At 34.7% G+C, this 23,759-nt stretch overlaps 2 protein-coding genes and 1 long non-coding RNA gene across 6 annotated transcripts in view; 1 reads left to right on the top strand and 2 right to left on the bottom strand.

Moving 5' to 3' along the window:
• The window catches only part of CXADR (CXADR cell adhesion molecule), a 244,819-nt gene extending 231,790 nt beyond the window's left edge, over nt 1–13,029 (bottom strand). The window contains exon 1 of the mRNA XM_087937524.1: nt 12,642–13,029. The gene's annotated coding sequence lies outside the window, so the exon portion shown is untranslated. The remainder of the gene's footprint in view (nt 1–12,641) is intronic.
• LOC113436308 (uncharacterized) overlaps nt 1–23,759 on the bottom strand; it is a 187,283-nt gene that overhangs the window by 51,347 nt on the left and 112,177 nt on the right. For 2 of the 4 annotated variants that reach the window (XR_015744340.1, XR_015744341.1), the window contains exon 1: nt 11,682–12,632. The exons of the other annotated variants lie outside the window; for them this stretch is intronic. The gene's annotated coding sequence lies outside the window, so the exon portion shown is untranslated. Of the gene's footprint in view, nt 1–11,681; nt 12,633–23,759 lie in introns of those variants that run through there. 4 annotated transcript variants of the gene reach the window in all.
• Nucleotides 1–23,759, top strand: part of LOC113436309 (uncharacterized) — a 55,727-nt gene that overhangs the window by 10,003 nt on the left and 21,965 nt on the right. The window lies entirely within an intron of this gene.

Here is a 23,759-nt window from a genome sequence, read left to right as displayed (position 1 = left end):
AGAAAATGAACGATAAAACCAAGGACATGAGTAACTATGAAGAAGAAGGCATAACTGGTTTACAGGCTATAAATCAAAAAAGGATTATTAAACTGTGAATCCCACCTATGTCATTGCACTATATGTATTTGTTTTTTTGCTTTTTTCTTCTTCTAGCAAGCATACTTGCCTGAGAAATACAATAAATAAATAAAAAGACAAATAACTAAATAGATAAACAAACAAACAACTTTGAAGAAAGTAAAGATCATAGTGGTTAGGAGTGGATCTAATCTGGGTCAGTCACTAGGACCAGAGGTTTAGTCTTCCGAACCTTTGGACTCATGCTGGAGCCCATCCTCAGGGAACTTCTCTCACCTTCTCTTGCCTTCATTCAGTGGGAGTTGAGTTTATTTTTTTGCTTCACCACATTTATGTAAGGTAATATTTTGTATGGCAGATTCAAATGAGGCAATTTTGAACATGGCTTAATTTACAGAGCTCCAGTTGTTGCACGTGCATATTGCTGGCAAAAATTATTCTTCTTGTCTTTTACTAATAATGTTCTAAGTACTTCATCTTGCTGGTAATTTCCATATGCCAATCTGTTGACTTCTCCAAATGCTTAAAAAAAATTTATGCTTAAAACACACCAAATCATACACACACACACACACACACACACATGAACACAAGCACACAAAAACGTACAATAATGTGGGACTTTGATAGTCATGCTTCAATGAAAAGTAATATGTTTATGCATGAAACAATTATTTCACTTTTATTTCCTGTCATTAATGTCATTCCTGTTAGCAAATGATCAAGACTCCATCAAGTTATTTTGTAGCTATAATCTTCTGTGGTTGGATCAAGAGCAAAGGAATTGAAGTATTTTCATTGGTGATAGCTATCACTATATTTCCCAGTAACTTTCTTTAGAACATGCAATATTTCTGCTAACTGACTTTATGCATTTTTTTTTACAAACTCCTTGTCATGCACAGAACATAGGTATAACAAGATTTATATGCATTTATTTAGCAGATGCTCAGATGTCAAATATCAAACAACACATAAAAAACAAAAGATAACAATCAATCTAAACCCATGTCCTAAATCCAGAAGACTCTGTCCCTAATCATGAGCTTTCTCCATCAAGTCCTCAAGAAGGTTGGCTTCTTAAAAGAGAAAAGGTAGAGGTAAGAACACTGGCTATGTCAAGACGCAATTGCATTTAGCAAGGCTGCTGAAGAATAAACTCTGGAAACAGCCAGATATGATAAGGGACAACTGTGCTCGGGAGGGATCAGAAGCTACTGATAAGTAGGCTTCTCTCTCTTATATCTCCAGAGCAAAGCCCGATCAAAAGCTTTCTGTCAAGTATTTTCTCTGTTGCTGCTTATATGAACATAGTTTCCCTGGCAGATTGCTTCCAGGTATATGAAGTAGCCTGAATTTATGACTTTGAGGTAGATAGGGAGCAGGGAGATAGTGGGCAGGAAGAGAGGCAGGAAGAGGGATGATTCAGGCATGCTGGTTATATATGTATTGTTTACTGACCTATAGTATTCCATTTTTCCCTTTTATTGTTTCTTATCAGTCCCCTCAAAGCAATCATTACCCTTGACGCACATAAGTTCAGCAATGGGTTGAATAAAGGAAAAGATAATAAAATTAAATCCCAACAAGGCAGTGGTATTATTGACTAATACAATAATCCTTGACTTACAAACAACATTTCTGTTGTTATGTGAAACATTTGTTAAGTGAATTTTGTCCCATTTTACAACCTTTCTTGATACCATTGTGAAGTGAATCATTGTAGTTGTTAACGTTAGTAACACAGCTGTTAAGTGAATCTGGCTTTCCTGTTTACTTTTTTTGACAGAAGGGCACAAAAGGCAATCACATGACCCTGGGACCCTGCAACTGTCATAAATATGAGTTAATTGCCAAGCATCCAAATTTTAATCATGTAACAGTGGAAATGCTGCAACAGTCATAAGTGTGAAAAATAGTCATGTCATTTTTTTCAGTGCCTTTGTAACTTTGAATGTAACTTTGTAACTAAGCAAACTATTGTAAGTCAAGGACTACCTGTAGAAATCTGGGACTGGTGACTGCAACTCCGTTTATTTTACATGAGTTTGAATGGTCGTGGAAAAGCAGATTCACACTTTGGAGTGTTACTTTGCCATTCAGTATTGGATTTACAGCCTGAATTGTATCTTTAGTGATATCCTATCTTGATTATCGAATATACAGGTTGTTCTCATTTAATGACTACAATTGGGGCTAGCAATTTCATCATTAAGCAAAGTGGTTGCTAAGTGAAAATGTGACTGTGCTCATGATCTTATCCAGCTGCCCTTTGCTTCAGAAGCCTGCAAAGGTCATAAATGTGAGGACTAGTTACAAAGTTATTTTTCATCACTGGCATAACTGCAAATAGTCACTAAGGGAGACAGTCACTAAATAAAGACTACTTGTAGTCTTGAAATACATTAAAAAATTGTAATTAGTGCAAAATATGGCTGCTCATTGTTCTGTACAGTACAATGTAGATATTGTACAGTACAATGTACAATGTAGATACTACACTAGTTGCCCACTGGAAAAGATCAGCGCTGTCAGAGGCGTATCCTTTTGGGATGCAGAAGAGGGATTTCTTCCTTATTGTTTTTCATCTGAAGCATGGTTCCATTCTCTCAATATCAACACAAATGTAAAGGTGAATTTATTTTAACAGGATTATAACTGCAAAATGATTTTAGTCTATATAAAATATACAATATTTGATATTAATTTTGATTTGTTTTTCATTATTTATTTCCTGTTCTGGTGTGATTTGTTTTAATGTTGTTACACACTATGTTTATTAGAACAGAAAGGCAGGGTATTGAATCAATCAATAAATCCAAGTGATACAGATCTGACAATAATAGTCAACAATAGAAAGAAGATTTAAAGGTTCTGATCATCAGATATGTCCTAAATATCAGAAAACTCAGGGATAAAGAATTCTTTTAATACTTAATATTCGTAACTATAATTAAGATCTGATTGACATATTAGGTTTAAACCCTTGGGCACAGTTAGAGCATTAGTGATAGATTACAATTAACAGTAATCTTAGCTGAGAAAGCCAGTTGGGAGCTGGAACCAGTTATGCCACATATCAATCTGCTTCATGAATTGTTACAAATATTTTTCAAGGAGATTTTCTTCAATATGTAAGCAGAGGTGGGCTGCTGGGGGTTTGCAGGGGCTCGGGAGATCCTCTAGATAAGTTTCTGCACAGTTTGGAGAACCCCCAAATCCCACTCCTGGCTGGCACCGCCTTGCCAACCCCTCCCAGTAGTCCCCATGTGGCCCGTTTTGGATGTAGGTAAGAGCAGGGTATGCGCAGAGGCTCGGGGAGGGTGAAAAATTGGCATCCCAGAAGTTCAAGAAGGCCAGAAACAAGCCTATTTCCAGCTTCCACAGAGCCTCTGGAGCCCGGGGAGGCCATTTTTGTTCTCAAGGAATACCTCCGGAGCCCAGGGAGGGCAAAGATTCCCTCTCTGTGGTGCAGGAAACCGAAAAGGCCACGCCCATCCAGCAACCAGGCAGAGAACCCATTGCTAAAATTTTTGAAGCCCACCCCTGTATGTCAGTATGGTCTGAAGCCCAACTTTACAGTCCAGACATCCTATTTAAAAAATGGGCCACATTAAAGACCTAGTCTTTACCTAGGTCTGTACTCCTTCACCAATTGTACTAGAAGAATGGTTTCACTAAACTGTGAAACAAACATCTATCCACAAATATTTTAGAAAACAGTAGTAACTTAGCATCTTTATTATCTGCTGTCAAAAGATACCACTGGACTGAACTGACATTTGATCAGAAGACAAGATATTTTGGGCTGTATAAAGAAGACTGGTAGAAAAGAATGATTCTTCTCAATTTACATTTCAGTTGATTTTGCAGATTAACTACCAGAAGTACAGGCAGGATTTCAAAGAGCAGGGGAACTAGAGATCAAATTGCCAACATATGCTGGATCATGGAGAGAGCTAGGGAGTTCCAGAAAAACATCTACTTCTGCTTCAATGACTATGCTGAAGCCTTTAATAGTGTGGATTCAAAATTGTGGCAAGTTGTTAAAGAGATGGGAGTACCAGATAATCTTATTTGTCTCTAGAGAAAACTATATGTGAGTCAAGAAGCAACAGTGATAACTGGACATGAAAACCCTGATTGATTCAAAATTGAGAAAGGAGTTCAGCAAAGCTGTATACTGTCACCTTGCCTATTTAACTTATATGCAGAGCACATTATGAGAAAGATGGGGCTAGGCGAATCACAAATTGGAATTAAGATTGCCGGGAGAAATATCAACAACTTCAGATATGCAGATAATACCACTCTAATGGAAGAAAATGAAGAGGAACTAAAGAGCTTCTTGATGCGGGTGAAGGAAGAGAGTGCAAAAGTTGGCTTGAAACTCAACATTAAGAAAACTAAGATCATTGCATACAGCCCTCTCAATTCCTGGCAAATAGATGGGGAAAAATTGGAGGTAGTTATTTTCCTGGGCTCTAAGATCACCACAGAGGGGGGCTACAGCCAAGAAATTAAAAGATGCTTGCTCTTGTAGAGGAAAGCTATGGCAAATCTAGACAGCATACTAAAAAGCAGAGACATCACTCTGCCAACAAAAGTGTGTGTAGCCAAGGCTATGGTTTTCCCAGTTGCAATGCTATGAAAGTTGGACCATAAGGAAGGCTGGGCGCCAAAGAATTGAGGTCTTTCAACCAGGGTGCTGGAAAAGACTCACGTGAGGTGATCAAACTGGTCAGTCCTAGAGGAGGTCAACCCTGACTGCTCTTTAGAAGGCCAGATCCTGAAGATGAAACTCAAATAGTTTGGCCACATAATGAGAAGGAAAGACTCACTGGAGAAGACCCTACTGCTGGGAACAATTGAGGGCAAAAGAAAAATGGGATGGCAGAGAATGAGATGGCTGGATGGTGTCACTGAAGCAGTGTGAGCTTAAATGGATTCTGAGGGATGGTAGAGGACAGGAACGCCTGGAGGAATGTTGTCTATGGGGTCATTATGGGCCGGACATGACTTCACAACTAACAACAACAAAGCAACTTCTTAGTTGGGTGTCATTTTTTAGTTTAGTATAATCAAAAATAATCATCACATTATTCAAAAATGGGAATTTTAGCTAGGGCAAAGACTAAAGGTGTTGTGATCAATATTTTGGTATTATCATTTTACCCAATGGTAGGGTTTATATGAGGCAGCTATTAAAATAGATTGTTCCTATAGATTATGAAATCACCCTCAACTTGAAAAAGGAAGCATGCCATATTTTCCATGTTAGTTTACTGAAGTTATAAAAAAAACACTTATGCAGAATATAAAGAGAATATCCCTGGAGGACAGAAAGACAGATTTACTATTGCAATGATCAGATAAATACAGAACAAATCACGGGTGGGATTCAAAATTTTTAACAACTGGTTCTGTGGGCATGGCTTAGTTGGTGGGTGTGGCTTGGTGGTCATGTGACTGGGTAGACATGGCCAACTTGACATCATTCACATTGAGAGGCGCTTCTCCTCGCTTGGCCTCTCATGAATGTGGGGATGCTGCAACAGTCATTCAAAGAAATAAATCTCTTGATAAGCCCCTCTCTAATTCACCTGAAGATGAAGTGAGGGAAAAGAAATGCACAATTAAGAGCTGCAAGATTCTGTTACTATAGCTCTTCTAATAGAAGTAGTTTTAGATCTATGCGGCATTGGTTTCTTATTCCATACTGGTCTTGTAGAAGCCAGTGGGAATTAAGAAAATATTTGGCTAGAATGGTTGCTTCCTTCTGAGGAAGATATAGTATAGCTTTCAGTTACCATAGTTTAATTAAGATAAAACAAAAGGTAAAGTTTTATTTTGGTCTGTGTATAACCATTTAGCTTGTCACAATATAAGTGCCCACATGGGGCAATAATATCTGTGCATTCTTAACTTGGATTCATAAATTTAGATAACTGAATAGGAAAGCAGAAATGATGCTGGACCTGAGCATTACTGAGGTATAGTAAAAATATGCCTATTTGCCTGTCATCTAAAGAACATGTATTGAAATGTCTGTACTAATAATCTAAATGTTTCAAATAGTCCTTTGGATAAGTATACAGTATTTAAACTATGATGCATTTGTTATTGTATAAATAGTACTTAAAATTATAATAATCCTTTGCATACATTTATTTATTTATTTTGTTAGTAAATTTGTATAGCCATCATCTCACAAAAAAGCAACTCCAGGCAGTGTGCAACCTTGAAAATACACTGATTAGATACAAATAAGAACTAGCATAGGAGTTAATCACTGGTAAATGTTGTAAATATAATTAATTGTTTTACTGTTAAAATGGACAATTAGAGCATGACTGGCAAAAGGAAGTATGTTGGAAACTGTAAAATGAAATGGATGGAGATAGTTGAAGTGAAAACTAATGTGTCAAGGTTGAAATGTTTTATGGGAGTGTAATGGGCAGTAGCAATAACTTTGAGGAACAGGAAGAAGAGCTGCAACTAACACAGTGGCCTTAAAGGACATTTTAGTCTGGGACAGAAAATTATTTGAGAAGTGTATTCAGATTGGTAAGAACCTGTTACTATACTCTTAGAATAAAAGGCACTCTTAGAATAAAAGCAGTATGAACATTCATAACTTTGGTTCCCTAATCTGTTCTTGAACAGACAAGAAGTTAGAAAAAACCAAGAATTTTTTTTAGAACATTCCTGCCATAGCTTTTCCCCATAGAAGTTCTGGATATGTGACATCCACATTCTTGTTTTCATCTATATGAAGCATATGTTTATGTTTTACTTGAACATACTTCCACTATAAACCAAAACAAGTATGATAAAAATATAATTCAAGACAACTTCAAGAATAATTTTCTGATGATAAAATGAAATTATTACAATGGTTGTAATAATTGCTGGGGTGTTGTTGAAAAGATTGTATTATCATAGAGGATTTCCTAGTGCTTATTCCAAGTCCTCTGCAGTGTGCTTTGAAATCAGTAATTTGGATGCAATTTACCTACTATGCACAATCTTCAAATAATTGAATATGACAGTCTTAATCTACAGATTTTATGTAAATACTTGTGTAGCCATCCACCATAAAACCAAAACAATGGGTGGCTCAAAATCGCAATATAAAAACAGTATCATACAAACAATTAAAACAAAAAAAAATAAACAATACAACTCAAGATACATCTTGCAACTTCAGCTTCATCTTATCCCAATACATGGGGGGAAGTCAGTTTGTCACAGCTCTCTCCTGAAGAAATACCCATGGAAAACATATGCTTCATAAATCTTACAAGATGGCAACATATAAGGGAAGGGACCTGATTGTGCCTATTGTATCCAGTTGGATAGGCTACATATTTCCTACAATATCTGTAATCCCAATTACTATCTTTGTTGTTCTCCTTAGTTCATTTTAAACACGGAACACCCCATTTTTCATTTCTGAAACTGAACTTTTCACAAAGTTGTAAGGAATCATCCTTGTTTATGCATTTCAAATAATTGTATGGCATGAATTTTGTATATGGAAAAATAATAAAGTAGAAAAGGTAGTATCGAAAGATCATTTTGTGACCATATGTAAATGAACAATATCATTCTCTTCACTGAACAAATGTGTTCCTTTGGGTAGATTCCACATACTACAAAAGAGTAGACTCCTTTGAAAAAAATCTATAGCAGAATAAATGGATACAAATTATAAATAAAACAAATATTTTAAAGTAAAAATGTAATGTAATGACCTGTGGCTGAACATTTTTAACCTAAAGAATGCAATAGGAAAACAGAATATTAATAAGTTAAATAAATGTTATAGTATAAATTATCTGATTTTCACTTCATATGAGTGTTATGGAAATTTCCCCCCTTTTAGGAAAGCCACAATCAATGAATCAATAACCCGGTTAAACTCAATTATATTGGTTACAAAATCTCAGTAAAGCAAAGTAAAACAAAGCAAAATAAAACAAATTGGTTTAACTCAAAACTAGTTCAGGCCTAAAATTCAGAAAACATCAGTTTATTAAACATAATGCATTACTATATAAAAATAGAGATTAAAAAGAAATTAGGAATTGAATTACAAAAATAAAACCACAAACTTTTTTTTACTTTTATGCACATCTAAAAATGTACATAAAAGTAATGTTTTTTCTAGAAATAGTTCTTCTAGTTACTATGTACATTGGTCAGATTCAAAAATCATAGATTCATTCTAAGACAGAGTCATTCTAAGCAAGTCTCAAATGTACATGCATGTTATATTTTTCCCCTTTCTAAATAGTCTGTTTGGTCAAAACAGTCACCCAATTATATCAAAAATAAAATAACAAATGTAGTGCATTATGCCTTGAGACCATTGATGATATAGATGAAAATGCATGTGATCTTTATAATTCTGATTTCTTGAATTATTGCACATTGTCCTATACTTTATTCCTTAACATTACAAAGCAGCAACTAAACGACAAGAATATTTCATCATCACAGTTCCCTGTAAACTATTTGCAGCTTACTGACCAACTTACTGACCAGCTGGAAGCATCCTATAAGCAATTGCATTTCTCCCTTATCTTCTTCTCACAAGGAGAAGAGTTAAATTTAAATTCAGGCTCATTTTTCTTTTGGATGGATACCAAATTCAGTTCCAAACCACTGAAAAATAAATGGGGCTGTTCCAAATGCCAATTCAGTGATGAAAGATTCAATCATATGTATTACTTCTTTGTATCTTTATATATTATAATGGTTACTATAAACTTCTTCACCCTCCTAATTTTCATCACCATACCTTCTTTCCTAAACCTTTCAGAGTTTTTACTTTTAGGGCTGAAAGTATCACAGTAGTTTCCTGTTAAAAAATATTGTGAGCATACTTTCCCTCTTCACTGTCCCTTCAACAGTAGAGAAAAGAATGAGAGTTTACTGAATAAAGTCATATTGCACTTTGATTAATTTTTTAATAATACATGCAACGGATAAGCAGCAAGAAAGAAAAAGAGAAACTTATGGACTCTCTTGTAACTGAGAGCCAATCGTTTAGAACAACATTTGCTTTGTTCTATGGATAAAATAGGTTTTATACATACTTTGCAACAAATTTGAACTTTCTTGTAGAAACTCATTCTGTTCAACTTATCCTAGAACTGAAATGCTGACAAAACAGAATTCCAAGAATCAGAAGTGATTATATCCAAGTGTTTTCTATGCCAGACATTTTTAAAAGGCCACTGAACATAGATTTTTGAAAGGCCAGTTTCAAAACAACTTAACACTGCCGATTCCAGTAAATTAGTTTATTGGAATAAGCAATTTTGAGGAGGTTTTTAAAAATTAATTTTAAAATATGTAATCTTCTATTGTTTAAAATACTTTGATAGTAATGATTCTACTATTTCTCCAAAACAATGAACCAAATATTTACATATTAATGAACTATTTATAGTCTTCTTACATAAAAATAACAAATTAAATGGTAAGAATGGTATTTATAGTCTTCTTACATAAAAATAACAAATTAAATGGTAAGAAATCCAGAAAAGATTAAATACTATATTGTAAGGAGGATATTAATACAATGAATCAGTGAAATGTTAAATTCTCATTAGATTAAAAAATTGCAGTTAATCATTTTATTGAGCAAACAAACGAACTTGATTTCTACATATATTATGTTTGAATTTGTACCGTTGTACTGATTAGAATTATTCCATAGTTAAATGTCCTTATGAGAGCAGCAAGTACTATACTGAACTGTACTTTATCATGTTGCAAGCTACCGTGTGTCATTAAAATGATAAAAATAGCATAAGTAACTTAATATGTATGTATACGTATACTGTATATATAATGTTGGTGTGTGTGTATTACATACTACATTACATACTTCTTTCATCCAACTCTTCTTTTAAGTGAACACTGCTGAATACTAAAGGGAACTTATGAAAGTTAAATTTCTTTTAAAAAAATGCATCTAGAAATTTTGCAAATTTGTTTTTATTACCAAAATCTTTGTCTTAATAGCTAAAGCTATGAAATATTTAATACTATATATCATAATTCAATATTTTTATTCTAAGAATATAATGGCAGTAGTTTAATGAAGGCAAAGTTCCATCACAATTCTTAACATATTTTCCTGAAATAAGTTTTGTTGACCACAACATGGCACCATAAGATAGATTAACGTAGGATGTCTGAGAAATGAATGGCACTTTATAGTTTAGAAGAATTCATCTTCGGTTTACAACTAGAAGACATTAAATAGGCCAATAGGATCATAGATTTAGATAAGTCAGGGCATTTCTTTAGGAGCATCTGATCACAGCTTCTTCCCCCTCCCTTCTTTAATTCCAGGAACAAAAAATAAAACAGTATTTATTTTTATTGTTATTTAAATGCACATCTACCAAGTGTTTAGCAAGATATGTTCCATTCAGGAACTATGATGTAACAATTACCAAAGTGATTTATAAACATGCTATGCTCAAAACATTTTGATTTTAGAAAAAGCTCCTATTTGAATAATATTATTTCAACATGTAAGATAGAAATTATTGAAGTCTGCCAATATCATATGGTAGTTAAATATCCTTATTCTGGATAAGCAAAAGATATCGTAATTATTTTTAGTCAGACTAAATACTTTATGTCATTTATACAAAGTTTCTGTTCTGAATCTGAAGTCAAAAGTTAATTATATTGGATCACTAGCTATACCAAATGTTAAAAATACCCAATCACTAATGGCTAATTTTTACTTTGATGTTCAAAACCGTATATAAATTACAACCACTTTATACCCTATATGATTTGTTTGTGGAAACATTTTTCTGCTAAAGAAAAGCTTTATTGCATTATATGTTTTTCTACTTAGCAACTTTTTAAAATAAATCTCCAACTATATCTGCTAATGCATTTATAGTTGATATACTGTATTATCACAATGAATCTACTAGTTAAACATATTTCTATTCTGGAAATTTCCAGAGTGATATAAGGTATGCATTACATTTTAAGGAATTGATTACTGTATTATAATTTGGACTACAACTATATGATATTGAATAACTGCAAAACTGACAAGAATTTGCAGATCTTCAGTTTGTTTTTTAGTGACAACTGAAGCTCTCTCAGATGCTTACTTTTCAACCACTGCATTCAGTTATTGAAAACAGATGGGCATTATTTACATCCACATATACAAATGTATAGCACATCCATACGCAGCAGAAGATTTAATTGTAAGAGATGTGTAAAACAAAATTCCCATCTATAGTATTTAAAAAGACAACACATGAATCCCTGTTGAATAGAGTGATTTCTTGTTAGCTACCACAAGAACAAATAAAAAAATAGTTTGAACGTTCTCAATCATAAAATACATATTTAGTTAAATGTGTAGATTTTACATAGATTAAACATTCTAATATTAAATACATATTCAATCATTGTAACAATTTGTCCCAGGACAGTTTTTCTAAACTTTACTTGCACAATATATAATAAGTAATTATATAACTTTAATTAAAAAATATTTAAAACTTAAATTAATGAGACAAAATTCTAGAAAGGTGTTTACTTACTCTTCATTTAACTCTAATGAACTGAAAAGTTAAAGAAACCTTCTGTATCTTGATGTGATTTGATGCAAAACTTATCACTGTAAACTGACCCAAATGAGATATGCTTATATTGATTTTCTGGGAAACTATATATATAAGTGCAAACCTTCTATACCACTAAGCTCAATGAAACCTATTCTGAATGGTCAGCAGTCTGAAAGAAAGTAAAATGATAATTTCAACAATTTTGCATATCATGAAAAAAGAACCTGGAATGAAAAGGAATGTTTCACATCCATGTATAAAGTCATTTTGACATGCCTACACAACTGGTTATGGCAGCTTTCAGAGTAATTCCTCATCACAAAAAAAGAAAGAAAAAATGCTCCAGGTTCTTTTAAAGAAAGCTCTCGGTTGGGAAGTTGATTCTGGCCAATTGCCAAAATCATGTGCAAAAGAGGCCCTCATTATCAATTCATGGCAGCCTTCAACGCTAACAAAAAATGTGACCCAACAGGCTAAAGCAACAACAAAAATTAAAAAGTATGAGACAAAGACAACTTACTTAATATTCCCTTCAGAGCTACATTAAACTGTAGTCATTCAAACCTTATTAGTCCAGAGCTATTCTCAACTGCATTTTTTGTACAACTTTCTAAAAGTAGAAGGCATGCTTTGAATCTTTTCCCAAATGCTAGGTCTTTTTTAAAAAAATATTTCTATGCAATAACTGAACTATTTTTTCCATATTCATACCTAGAAATATTTTTCTAAGTAGGCATAAGAATAACATGTTGACTTCTATGAAAATTCTAAAGCCAAATAGAATAGCACAACGTTTTGCCAGTTTTTAAATAGAATAAAATTCTCAGTCAGATTTTAAGGATATTTTCATGAAAGCAAGGCAGTTTACTAATTTGCAGTTAACTGAATTTCACCAAACATTCTCAGAAACATAAATTTGATAGTCGTCTTGCTTACCTAGATGTCGTCTTGCTTTTCTGCAGATCAAAAAGTTTCCTGCCTAAGCACACAGATATTCTTTCACAACCCATAAAGGCCCCTTTTATTAATCCAGGACAGTAACAAACTTCTTTCTGCACCATATTGAGAGCAGGATGCATCAGCTTTCAAGACAGAACGCATTTTAATACACAAATGTTGGCAGATTGCGTAATACTGAATTGATCTTCAAGTGGGAAAGGACTTTAAAAACAAAACAAAACAAAAAGGGTAAGAGGGTGCGGTTAGATGTTAGGCTATCCCTGAGAAAAGGCCTAGGCTGCACTAGTACCTAAATGCTAGCAGAAGCTTACTGGGAAAGGAGCCAATGGAATGACTTTGTTTGACCCAGCTGCCAATCTTTTCTGAAGCAGTGCGCCAGACTAAACACTGACACTATTTTAACTCAAATCAGGCTACAGCAGCTGTTTGCTTTCCTGCTCTGAGCTATGCACCGTGGCTGTGATGACTCTGCATGGCATTCTATCAGGTTAAAATATGTTCCTTGTTTGGTTTGTCATATAGTAGTCATTAAGTTTAACCACTTCCTCTCTCCTGGTAAATAAAAGTTGATCCTATGTGATCACTGAAACTTCCCATAAAGAAAAAAATTACCATGGAATTCTAGAGATTATGAAAGAACAGAAAGGCTACAAAACTAGTAGCAGCACTAACAATACTAAGACTGCTAAAGACAACTTCATTCCCTCATCATCAAAATATATATCGTCCGACATGTTTAAAATGCTTTAACAACAATACATTGCATTTTCAGTTATAGACTAAAATTATAAATTTTAACCAGTCTATTGTGGTGGTGCTGGTGCTGGTTATGGGCAAAAAGAGATACTCTATCATAGATACTAAGATAACAAGGCCAGATTAACTTAGTATATTTTATCTACCACTTCCTACTTTGGCAGGAAAATTATGGCCACCTTCTGGGTTAAGTAATATTCATGATTTCTTCCTTCAAGACGAACATCTTCTAACAATCTTTACTGATACAACATATTTTCTTTTCTAACTATATTCCATCTTCTGTTGTCAGTCATCCGTTTCAGTAGAAGAATATAGCTACAGTTCTGTATAGCCTTTGTGCTTCATTCTTGCCTATAATTTTTAAATCTTCTGCTGCAATATGAGTCTTATGTTTTATGAGAGATATTAGAGCAGAGGTGGTCCATGAGAAAATTGTGATAGTTCATGGTGCACCTGGGTGGAGGAGCTGTTCCGGGATGACCAATAGGCCAGTCCTGTGACTAGAGCTCTGGAATATGGGACTGGCCAGGCAGCTCATGGTGGGGCTGGGAATCTCTGCCATAGAGGGAGGTACATGCAACTTGAAACTTTGCAGGAGGTGCAATGTGCAAGGAGTAGTACAGCCCTTGCTGGCCAGAATGAGGTAAAAGTCCTGTTGCAGCAAGGGGTTGGGTGGTAGCGCAGGCAGGCTGAAGCAATGGGTGTCGGCAATCGGCGACTTTTCATCCCCCTGCTGTGGCTTCCTGTTGGCTGAACCCACCACTGGCTGGCCCTGCCCTCACTCACCCCTCCCACTCAGTCCTTGCCTGGCCTGAGAAGGGAAAGACAGGGGATGGAGATTTTCTCCATATTCCAGAGCTGTAGCAAAGTTTCATCTCTTGCTGAATCTTGCAGGCATTTCTTCTGGCTCTTGTTGAGACTGCATGACTGGGAGACGTGCGACTTCCTCTCTGCCCCAAAATAATGGCTGCCCAGGCTGAGAGACATGAAAGAGAGAGAGAGAGAGAGGAGAGAGGAGATACTGAGAGAAAGAGATGTGTATGAGAGAGATGAGAGACAGAGAGATCAGAGATGAGAGAGTGATATGAGAGAGAGAGAGAGAGAGACAGAGACAGAGAGACAGACAGAGACAGAGAGGGAAAGAGAGATATGAGTGATCCCAGTGTTCTGTTTTCTGTGGAAAAAAGGGTCCAAATGGCTCTTTGAGTGTTTAAGGTTGCAGAAACAGGTGGCCAAACTAAGTGCCTGAAGGACCCATCCCGTCACTGGGAGTTCAGGCACTTCAGTGAGCAGCGTGCTGGATTCATATTCATGATACATGTGATTTAAAATTATGAATTTAGTGGTCCCTGAGGTTTGAAAGGTTGGTGACCCCTGTATTAGAGAATATAGAGATATATACCAGGATGCAAATATTCTGCAAAAACACACACTTAGATTCTGTGATGTAGAAACTCTTGAACATGCTTCATTGTGTAGCTCTTCTATTATATCAGAGCTTCTCATACTAAGAGGTTTTCATGCATATGTTTGATGGCTGTTGGTGAAGACATATATACTGCTGATTAGATAACACATTGTTATTCACAATTACCTGGATTTATCACACTTACAATGGCTTGCAAAATTACAAACTGAATACCCTGTTATCCAGTTTCAAGTGCTGAGGCTTTAGCAAACAATATATCTAAATTTAGCTGCTTAGCATAAACAAGGTTCACATAGAATTAAATTTATAGTCAATTCCTACTCAGTTTTTAGTTATTTATTTCTATTTATTTCTTTAAATTATATCTATATCCATCTCACAAAAGAGACATTATTGATTACGGTGGAACCTTATGAATTACAAAGCCACCAGCCTATAATGTTATAAACTTATTTTCAGTAGATCCGATCGTTCTAAACTATTTGGCCAGACCAGGGGTCAGGTTCCAGTACAGTTGCAAGCTTGCAAGCCATGGCAAGTACACAACATTTTTTGAGATTTTAGCCATGACAGATACTGTTTCAAAGATAGATGTCATGAAAGCAGCAACTATAAGGGTGTAACTTCACATCTAAAGAGCTGGAGGCAAGATGTACAGTAATGAACTTCTGAAGATATACTGTATTTCACTGCAGCAAAATAAAATCAAAATAATAAGCTAACCAGTCCTTCAGAAAATTCCTTAACACATTGAATATCCATAACATTTTACATATTCGTTTGTATGGAGAAGCTCTTATCTTTTTCGTTTGCTATGAAGCAGAATTTGGCAAGAACTGAAATTTGAGATATGTTTGCTTATTTTGGGATGAAAGACCTATTGAATTTCCAAGTGGCTCTCTCCTGTGGCTGGTTCTGGAAATTACAATATCTAATATAATAAAACACAGCATTAGATTATTAATATACACAAAGCAACAATATAAAGCAGATGGCAAACATTGGATTTCCCTGAATGTCTTAATGTGCCTGCTATTGTAGAAATATGATAGTAATACAATTTTTAAAAATCTAAGTAACTAAAATAAGCAGAATCTGATCATAAGAAACTGAAATAAAACAGTATTTTTGCTATTGAAACATCTATTTTGCTATTGAAAAAAGTCAAAAGCTCTATAAATATGGAAATTTAATAATTATGTTATTTATGTCCTGATTTGAGAATAATTACTAAATGTTTACATGGACAGATCTTGGTTTTTGTACTTCCCTATATTTTCCTGGTAGAGGTTCTTTGTCATAAATTCCTGAAAATGTTAAAACATAGCCAACACAATCTAAGCATATGTATTAGCTTATGATTAATAAATGCAATGCAGTTTGAGCTTGCCAAGAAAGTAACATGATTCTTTTTGCGAAGAAAAGGGGCAAATAACTTTATCTCAACAAGGCACTTTGCCACTTAACCTGTTTTGACCAGCAACCAGTTACAAAAGCATTACAAGCAAAGAGTGTTCCCTCTCTTAAAAGTAAAGGGATTATGAAGCTTTATGAAAGTATCTTCCAGTGGAACTTAACTCCTAGTTGAAGTAACAACTTTGACACACAAATAATATTTATAAGGGTCATTCTAAATGTTGTGAAAAATACTAAAAGAAAAAAGAAAAAATTCATCAAGTATACAGAACATACGTGTTTTACCATGCAGTTTTTTCCCTAGGGATAAGCAGTGTAACACACTGTAGAAAAAAAGAGTAAGAAATACTTAGAAAAAATTAGATACAGAAAAAGGAAGAAAAGAAAACACATTTAAAATGAGTTTAATATTATTCATGATTCTCTGAATAATACCTGTACCACTGATTCTCTGTACCACTTTGTGCATGCTTGTAATCTTGTTTTTTTTTTTTTTTTTTTGGAAGGTTCTCAATCACTGATTGTGCCAATTGCATACTGGATAAAATGGAACAAAACGAACCAGTACTATCCTTTCAGCTAGCATGGAATAGTTGTGATTTATGTATGTATTATATATGTCTGTGTATATTTATATGTATGTATGTATGTATGTATGTATGTATGTATGTATGTATGTATGTATTCGAGGTGGTATTCAGCAGGTTCTGACCAGTTCTGGAAAACCGGTAGCGGAAATTTTGAGTGGAGAACCAGCAAATACCACCTCTGACTAGCCCCATCCCCATCTATTCTCAACCTCCCGAGACCCCGCTGATCGGCTGAGTCTTCTTTTGTTGCCCTGCACAGGAGAACAGAGCTGGAAAGCAGGTTAGTGGGGTGGAGAGGGAATAGGATTTTGCAGTAACCTTCTCCCAGGAGTGGGGAGGGAATGGAGATTTTACAGTATCCTTTCCCTGCCACGCCCACTAAGCCATGCCCACCAAGCCACACCCACAGAACCGGTAGTAATTTTTTAAAAATCCCACCACTGGTGTGTGTGCGTGTGTGTTGTGTGTGTCTGGTGTGTGTCTATGTATCTGTCTCTGTGTGTGTCTGTGTATGTGATATATAGATACACACGCACTCGTACACAGATCAGAAGCTATCCTTTCAAAAGCTATCCCTTCAAAAATGTCAAAACTACTGTTATTGAAAGAAAACCAGAACATCCAGGTCATCAGTAGTGATTTTTGGTTCTATGGGTTTGGTATTTGGCATAAACAGATTTCAGTTATGTTCAGGCTGATAGTCAGGCTGTAGAGCACAGCAGCTTCTGCAAAGTTGTTCATCATAAGCTATGGAACACTGTCTTTGTGGATTAGGCATCAGCAAAGATTGTTTCTTGAATATTGTATGGAGGCACTTCATAAAATTGTATTTTCTCAGGTAATGGAGAAGAATATAATAGAACAGTACAGGAGAGAAGAGAGGAGAGGAGAAGAGTGGAGAGGAGAGAAACAAAAGACTGGAAGTGATATTGGAGATCTAACCTTTTTTGTAGTCCAACCCCCTGCCTAAGGCAAGATACGTTACACCATATTTGACAAATGGTCTTTTCTTGAAACTCTCTATTTACAAAGCACTTAGGAGGCAAGCTGTATCATTCATTAATTGTTCTTACCGTAAGGAATTTTTTTTCTTAGTTCCAAGTTTGATCTCTCTCTGATGAGCTTCCATCCATTACTTCTTGTCTCAGATGCTTTGGAGAATAAGCCAATACCCTCTTCTCAAGTGTAGGAAAACAGCTATCATGTCAGCCCTGAACTTTCTATTTGTTGGGTAGTCGTACCTAGTTCCCTTAACTGTTCATTATATGATTTAGACCTCTAGACCCCTTATCATTTCTGTTGCTCTTCTCTGCAATCTTTCTATGGCCTCAGCATCTTTTTTTTTTTTTTATCTTGGTGACTTGGTATTCCAAGTAACATTATGGTTACTTATTTCTGATCTCTTTGAAGTTCTGCATTTTTTAAAATGTGAAATTGTTATAGAAAATATATTTATCTGCATTCTGTAACTGTCCTTGAATGGATCTCCATATTAGAATGTATGTATTACTCTATTTTCTCTTTCTAGGCTGAAACAGAGCATGAAAATGGTTTACATATTTCAGAAGTAATTATTCTATAAAAGGTTGCAAGAGTCATTGATTAATCAAAGATTTAAAATACTTTCTTCCAATCCACAACCAATGGTGCAGTTTATTTCATTTACAGCATAAGCATTTAGGCTTGTAACATTCTTTTTAAAAAAATAAACTTTCCTTTGGACATAGAGCTATTGAGCTAACAAGATATTTTAACATAATTATGAAATGAGAATAAATGTAATCTCCACTTCATTTGTTTTATATTCAATTCTACTCGTACTACAAGTTAAAACCAAATCATATTTGCTTAAGTAAAAAGAAACAGAGTGGTAAAAGTTAGTAAGAAAATACAGTATATCATGCTCAACAACCTGATACTATGCAATTAATTACAATCTGTCAAGGATAAAATAGATAGATGAGGAAATACCAAATGAACATATTATAATACAGGTAATCCTCACTTGCTGACCGCTCATTCAGTGACTGAATTAGAAGGTTAATGATGCTGAACAGTGGTTCTAAGTACTATGGTCACATAATCACCACTGTGACTTTCCCTGATGCTTCTGTTAAGCAAAGTCAGCGGCAAGGAACATCCCAAATTGATATAGTAAGTATTCCCCCCCATCTTTTTGAACACCACAGCACTTTTTTCTTTCTTTAACCTCTTGTAATAAGCCCCATTCTACCCTCTTCTTTCGTCAGGCTCCTTTTGCAGATGCTGCATTGTACTCTCCTTTCTTTGGTTCCCTCTGTGATCACATGTAACCAAATCCTCCTTCCCTCAGCCTCCCAGTGTTTGCACATTGCCTCAATCTCCTTCCCTTGGCCTCCCTTCACATGCACTGCATCAAACCTTCCTTCCCTCAGATTCCCTTTGGTTGTTCACATCTCCCTTTTAATAGTCTCATTTTGCACACCTTGCCACGGATAGGCAGGCACCAATATTGTGCCTATCTGTCCTTGGCCTACCTCAGATCATTTGCATCTGCTACACCTGGTTCCCCAAATTTGCATACAGCCTGTGTAAGCCTCTCAGGATCTTCCACACACCAACCCATGGCACTCCTACCACTTCTCACTTAGCAATCTGTGCATCTTAGCAATAGCAATAACGCTTAGACTTATATACTGCTCCATAGTACTTTACAACAGTCTCAGGTTGGTTTTACAATATCAGCATTATTTACATATGACTCCCAACAAACTGGGACTTCATTTTTAGAAAGATGGAAGTCTAAATCAACCTCAAGTCCCATCAGGATTGAATTGCAGACTGTGGGAAGAATTAGCTTGCAATACTGCATTCTAACTACTGCACTACCAGGATTGCTTGGTTTTACGATGATAACTTGACTATCTGGATTACCCATCATGTGATGTCAATCTTTATGACCACATTGCTTAGGAACAATGTCCCAGTACCAATTGCTATTATAACCCAAGATCTACCTATATTTTAAGTAATCTGCTTTTTTTACACTAATGCAGACTTGATAACAATGAAAATATTTGCATTTTCCTTTTATGAAGAAACATCAGATCTCTAGTCATTAAATAATTATATCCGTTTATGTCTCTCAAAAATGCATAGAGGCAAAATCACATGGAAAATGTATCTACATTTCTATTTATTTTTTCAAGTACTTTAGAGCGAGTTTTAATTAATTGAATAATATTTCAAGGGTAAATTATTTGGAAATATTTCAAAAACAAATCAAATCTGGTATCCTGTATTTACACATTATTCTATTTCTTTGATACCCATTTTTGTGTGGCCCCTAAATGTGTTTTTCCCCTTTAAACAAATAGAAGAACCAAAGAAAACCTCATTTCTAATGAATTCTTAATTCTTCCCTTATTTTTTTTATCTAAATGCTTTGGATCTTTTATTCTATGAGACAATTTTTATCAAGTACATAGTATATATAAGTAGAAGGTTGATATTTTGATAGGAGTATTAACATTAAATAAATATATCAAATCACCAAAAAAGGAGTACTAATAAAATCTATAGTTTCAAAAGAAAATAAACAAAAAACATGCAGGGTCAGACCAAAGGTCTATTAAGCCAACATCCTTTTTCCAAGAAAAGCATTCCAAGCTTTCATATTTTTTGCAGATAATTTTATTAACAATTTTACATGGAAAGGATACAAGACAAAGCAGAGTACAAAAAATACAAAAATAAAAATACAAAAGAAAAAGAGAGGGGTTGTGAAAAAAGAAAAAGAAAAAAGTAACTTTTAACTTCCTTCCAGCAGGTAAAAATAATTTTATACCTCATCACTGCCTTAAATAACATAATTTCTATTTTCCTGAGAACCCATCTCTTAGATAAGAAAACAAAACCAAATGCTACTTCAATCAATCGCATCAGTTTTTATCAGCAAAAGTCCAGAAAGACCAACCAGATATAACTATTTTCTTCACAATCTCTCTTCTCCTCATAGTTCATCTCTTAGATTAAAAAAAACCAAGCCAAATAGTCCATCAATCTTTGTCAGCAAAGGTTAGTAAGGGCAACCTAATATATTCTTCTTTTAGTCCTAATCAAGCCAATCTTATAAATCTTCCCTGATTTTTTTATGCTTTGGTTCTTTTTAAAAAAAAGCCTCAGAGGTAATTTTCTGCTCATGTGTTTCAAAGAGAAAATCTTTCAAAACTTTAACAGATTTCTTTTTTATTCATTTCTAAATTTGCCATTTCTAAAAAAAGTCTTTCTAAATTTTAGCAGAGCTCTTTTGTATAAACGGAGGAAAATAAAAGTAATTATCCAAATCACTATTCTGACTTTATGTCTGTTCATTTCCTTTAGGGAGTCAGTCATCTGTCATTGCCAATTTGCATTGCATTTAAGTTACCCTTCAAATTAATTTCATAAACACTCATTGCATCTCGTTCTTGTTTTACAACTTCATGAGAACATGTTCTGTCAATTTTGTCAACTGTCTGATCAATTCTGTCCAAAAGCTTAGTTGAAAGGTATTCAAAATTGCACGAAGGATTTCTGCTCTATTTTATTTATCCACTAGTTCTAGTGTCAAGCCTTAAAGATACCTTATCATAAACATAAACAAACAAATAAATAAAAACAATCTCCATTTTCCATGAGGAAATAGCTTCTAAATCATTCAAAGTTATAATTCATCATTCCTCTGGTCCCTTAATCTATTAACTTTTCAAAATTCATAAACTAAGCATCATTTGCTCATATATTTTTAAAACTTTCAAAATCAAATTTACGTTGTCTTTTCAGGAGGCAAAAACTCATCCAGTGAATGCATTAGACACTTCCAGTCTGAGCAGCTTGGTATCTTCAATATGCAAGGAAATATATATATTTCTTTATATAATATAGTATATATATATATATAACATATATAATATAAATATAATATTTATTATATTACATGTATACACACATGTGCATATACAGATACATGTACATATACATTTAATCCAAAAACACGATTAGGATACAAGGCTTGATTTTCTTTGAATTTGATGTAAATCAAATTCTTAGCCACTCCACTAACAAGCTGCCCATAAAAATGACAGCTTTTACAGTTTACTCATGAGGAACAGCTGTCCAGAGTCATGTTGATAATTTCAATGATCTCTCATTTGTTCCAGAAAGATTATGCCAACTGAGATTCAGCATCCAGAGGTGATTCTATTAATAAAATTGTCCTGCTGGCAAACAAAGACTATCAAGGTATTTGCTTGTCATGAACATACAGGAATTCTCCAAAAAAAATATTTCTGATGCCTGATATATGAGTTAATGCCATTCTTTTTTGGAATGGACACTCTTCACTCTCTGTTATTTTGTTTTTTTCTGGGACTTTTCTTTTTCATTTCGACAACAGTATGAAAAAAAGGATCATTTTTTCATCTCTGGAGATCCTTTCTGATCTTTCAAATTACTTGTTCTTCCTTTTTTATTTTCATATTTACTTTGAAATATGTCCTGTGCAGATTTTAGCATCTACATAAATAAACTTGGCCCCTGAACCTGATTGTCAAGGATGCAGTCATTGATGGTCCATCTCTGTCTCTCTGTCTCTGTCTGTCTGCAGACTGCTATGAATCTCAGTTACAGTAATGATCTTATACAATAATGTAAAGTAAGAAAGGCACTTTATAACATTGCAGCAAAATATTTTATAAGCTATTTAAAAAATGCAAAAAAGTATTATTTCCTCAGTGCTAATATTTTTAACTGAGGTCAAACAATTCAATCTTGGTTTCATCAGATCAGAGAATCTTGTTCCTCACAGTCTGAAAGTCCTTCAGGTGCTTTTTTGCAAACTCCAAGTGAGCTTTCATGTGTTTTGAACTAAGGAGAGGCTTCCATCTAGCCACTTTACCATAAAGCCCAGATCAGCGGAGGGCTACAGTGATAATTGTCCTTCTGAAACTCTGACCCTTACCCACCAAGATCTATGGAGCTCACTCAGGGTTCTTGGTCACCTCTCTTACTAAGATATTTCTCCCCCAATTGCTCAGTTTGACTGGGTGACTAGCTCTTGGAAAAGTCTTGGTTGTGCCAATTTTTTTCCATTTGAGAATTATGGAGGCCACTATGCCCTTAGGAACCTTCAGTACAGCAGAAATTTTATTGTAGCCTTCCCCAGATCTATTTCTTGCAATAATCCTGTCTCTGAGCTCTGCAGGCAGTTCCTTTCATGGATGTTGTTCTGCTACAGTATGCATTGTCAGCTGTGAGGTCTTCTATAGAGAGGTGTGTGCCTTTCCAAATCATGTCCAATCAATTTGTCAACAACTATTGAATCAGGCTGTAGCATAACAAAATTGACAAAAAGTGAAGGGTGTCTGAATACTTTATTAATGCACTGTATATAACTATGAAATAGTGTTTTATAAATGTCTTATCAGATGCAAAAAACTAAGTTGCATTAACAGGAAGAAGGTATCTCTCCATTCTGCCAGGTCTACTGGAAGGATATGTTCCAGGCCCCTTCCCTAAAGGCTGTCATCTTATGAATCTAAAAGTATACCTCCTTTGTCTTGTGAACCATCCCTTAAATCATTCAAGGCCTGAAAACATTGACTCTTTCCACATGCATTGGGACAGGGTAAGACTATAGCTCAGTACAACATGAATGGTTGAGGATGTGTATGTGTAATTGCCTTTCAGGTGCAGGGACATTTTTGTGGTTTTTATAATTTTTATGTATTTTTAAATTGTAAGCTGCCTGGTATTCTGGTATATAAAATAGGCAGTTATATAGGTCTTTTAGATAAATATATAAAACCCATTATAGATAGTTTTGCCCTATTCTAGTTCACTATTTTTCTTTTTTTGCTTAAGAAAATATATGTGATCTCA

This window comes from Pseudonaja textilis, chromosome 7, assembly GCF_049901715.1.
Source record: "Pseudonaja textilis isolate UNSWEBS1 chromosome 7, rPseTex1.2, whole genome shotgun sequence".
Taxonomy (NCBI): domain Eukaryota; kingdom Metazoa; phylum Chordata; class Lepidosauria; order Squamata; family Elapidae; genus Pseudonaja; species Pseudonaja textilis.
The sequence above is the reverse complement of the archived record's forward strand: the minus strand, read 5'-3'. Positions and strand labels throughout refer to the sequence as shown.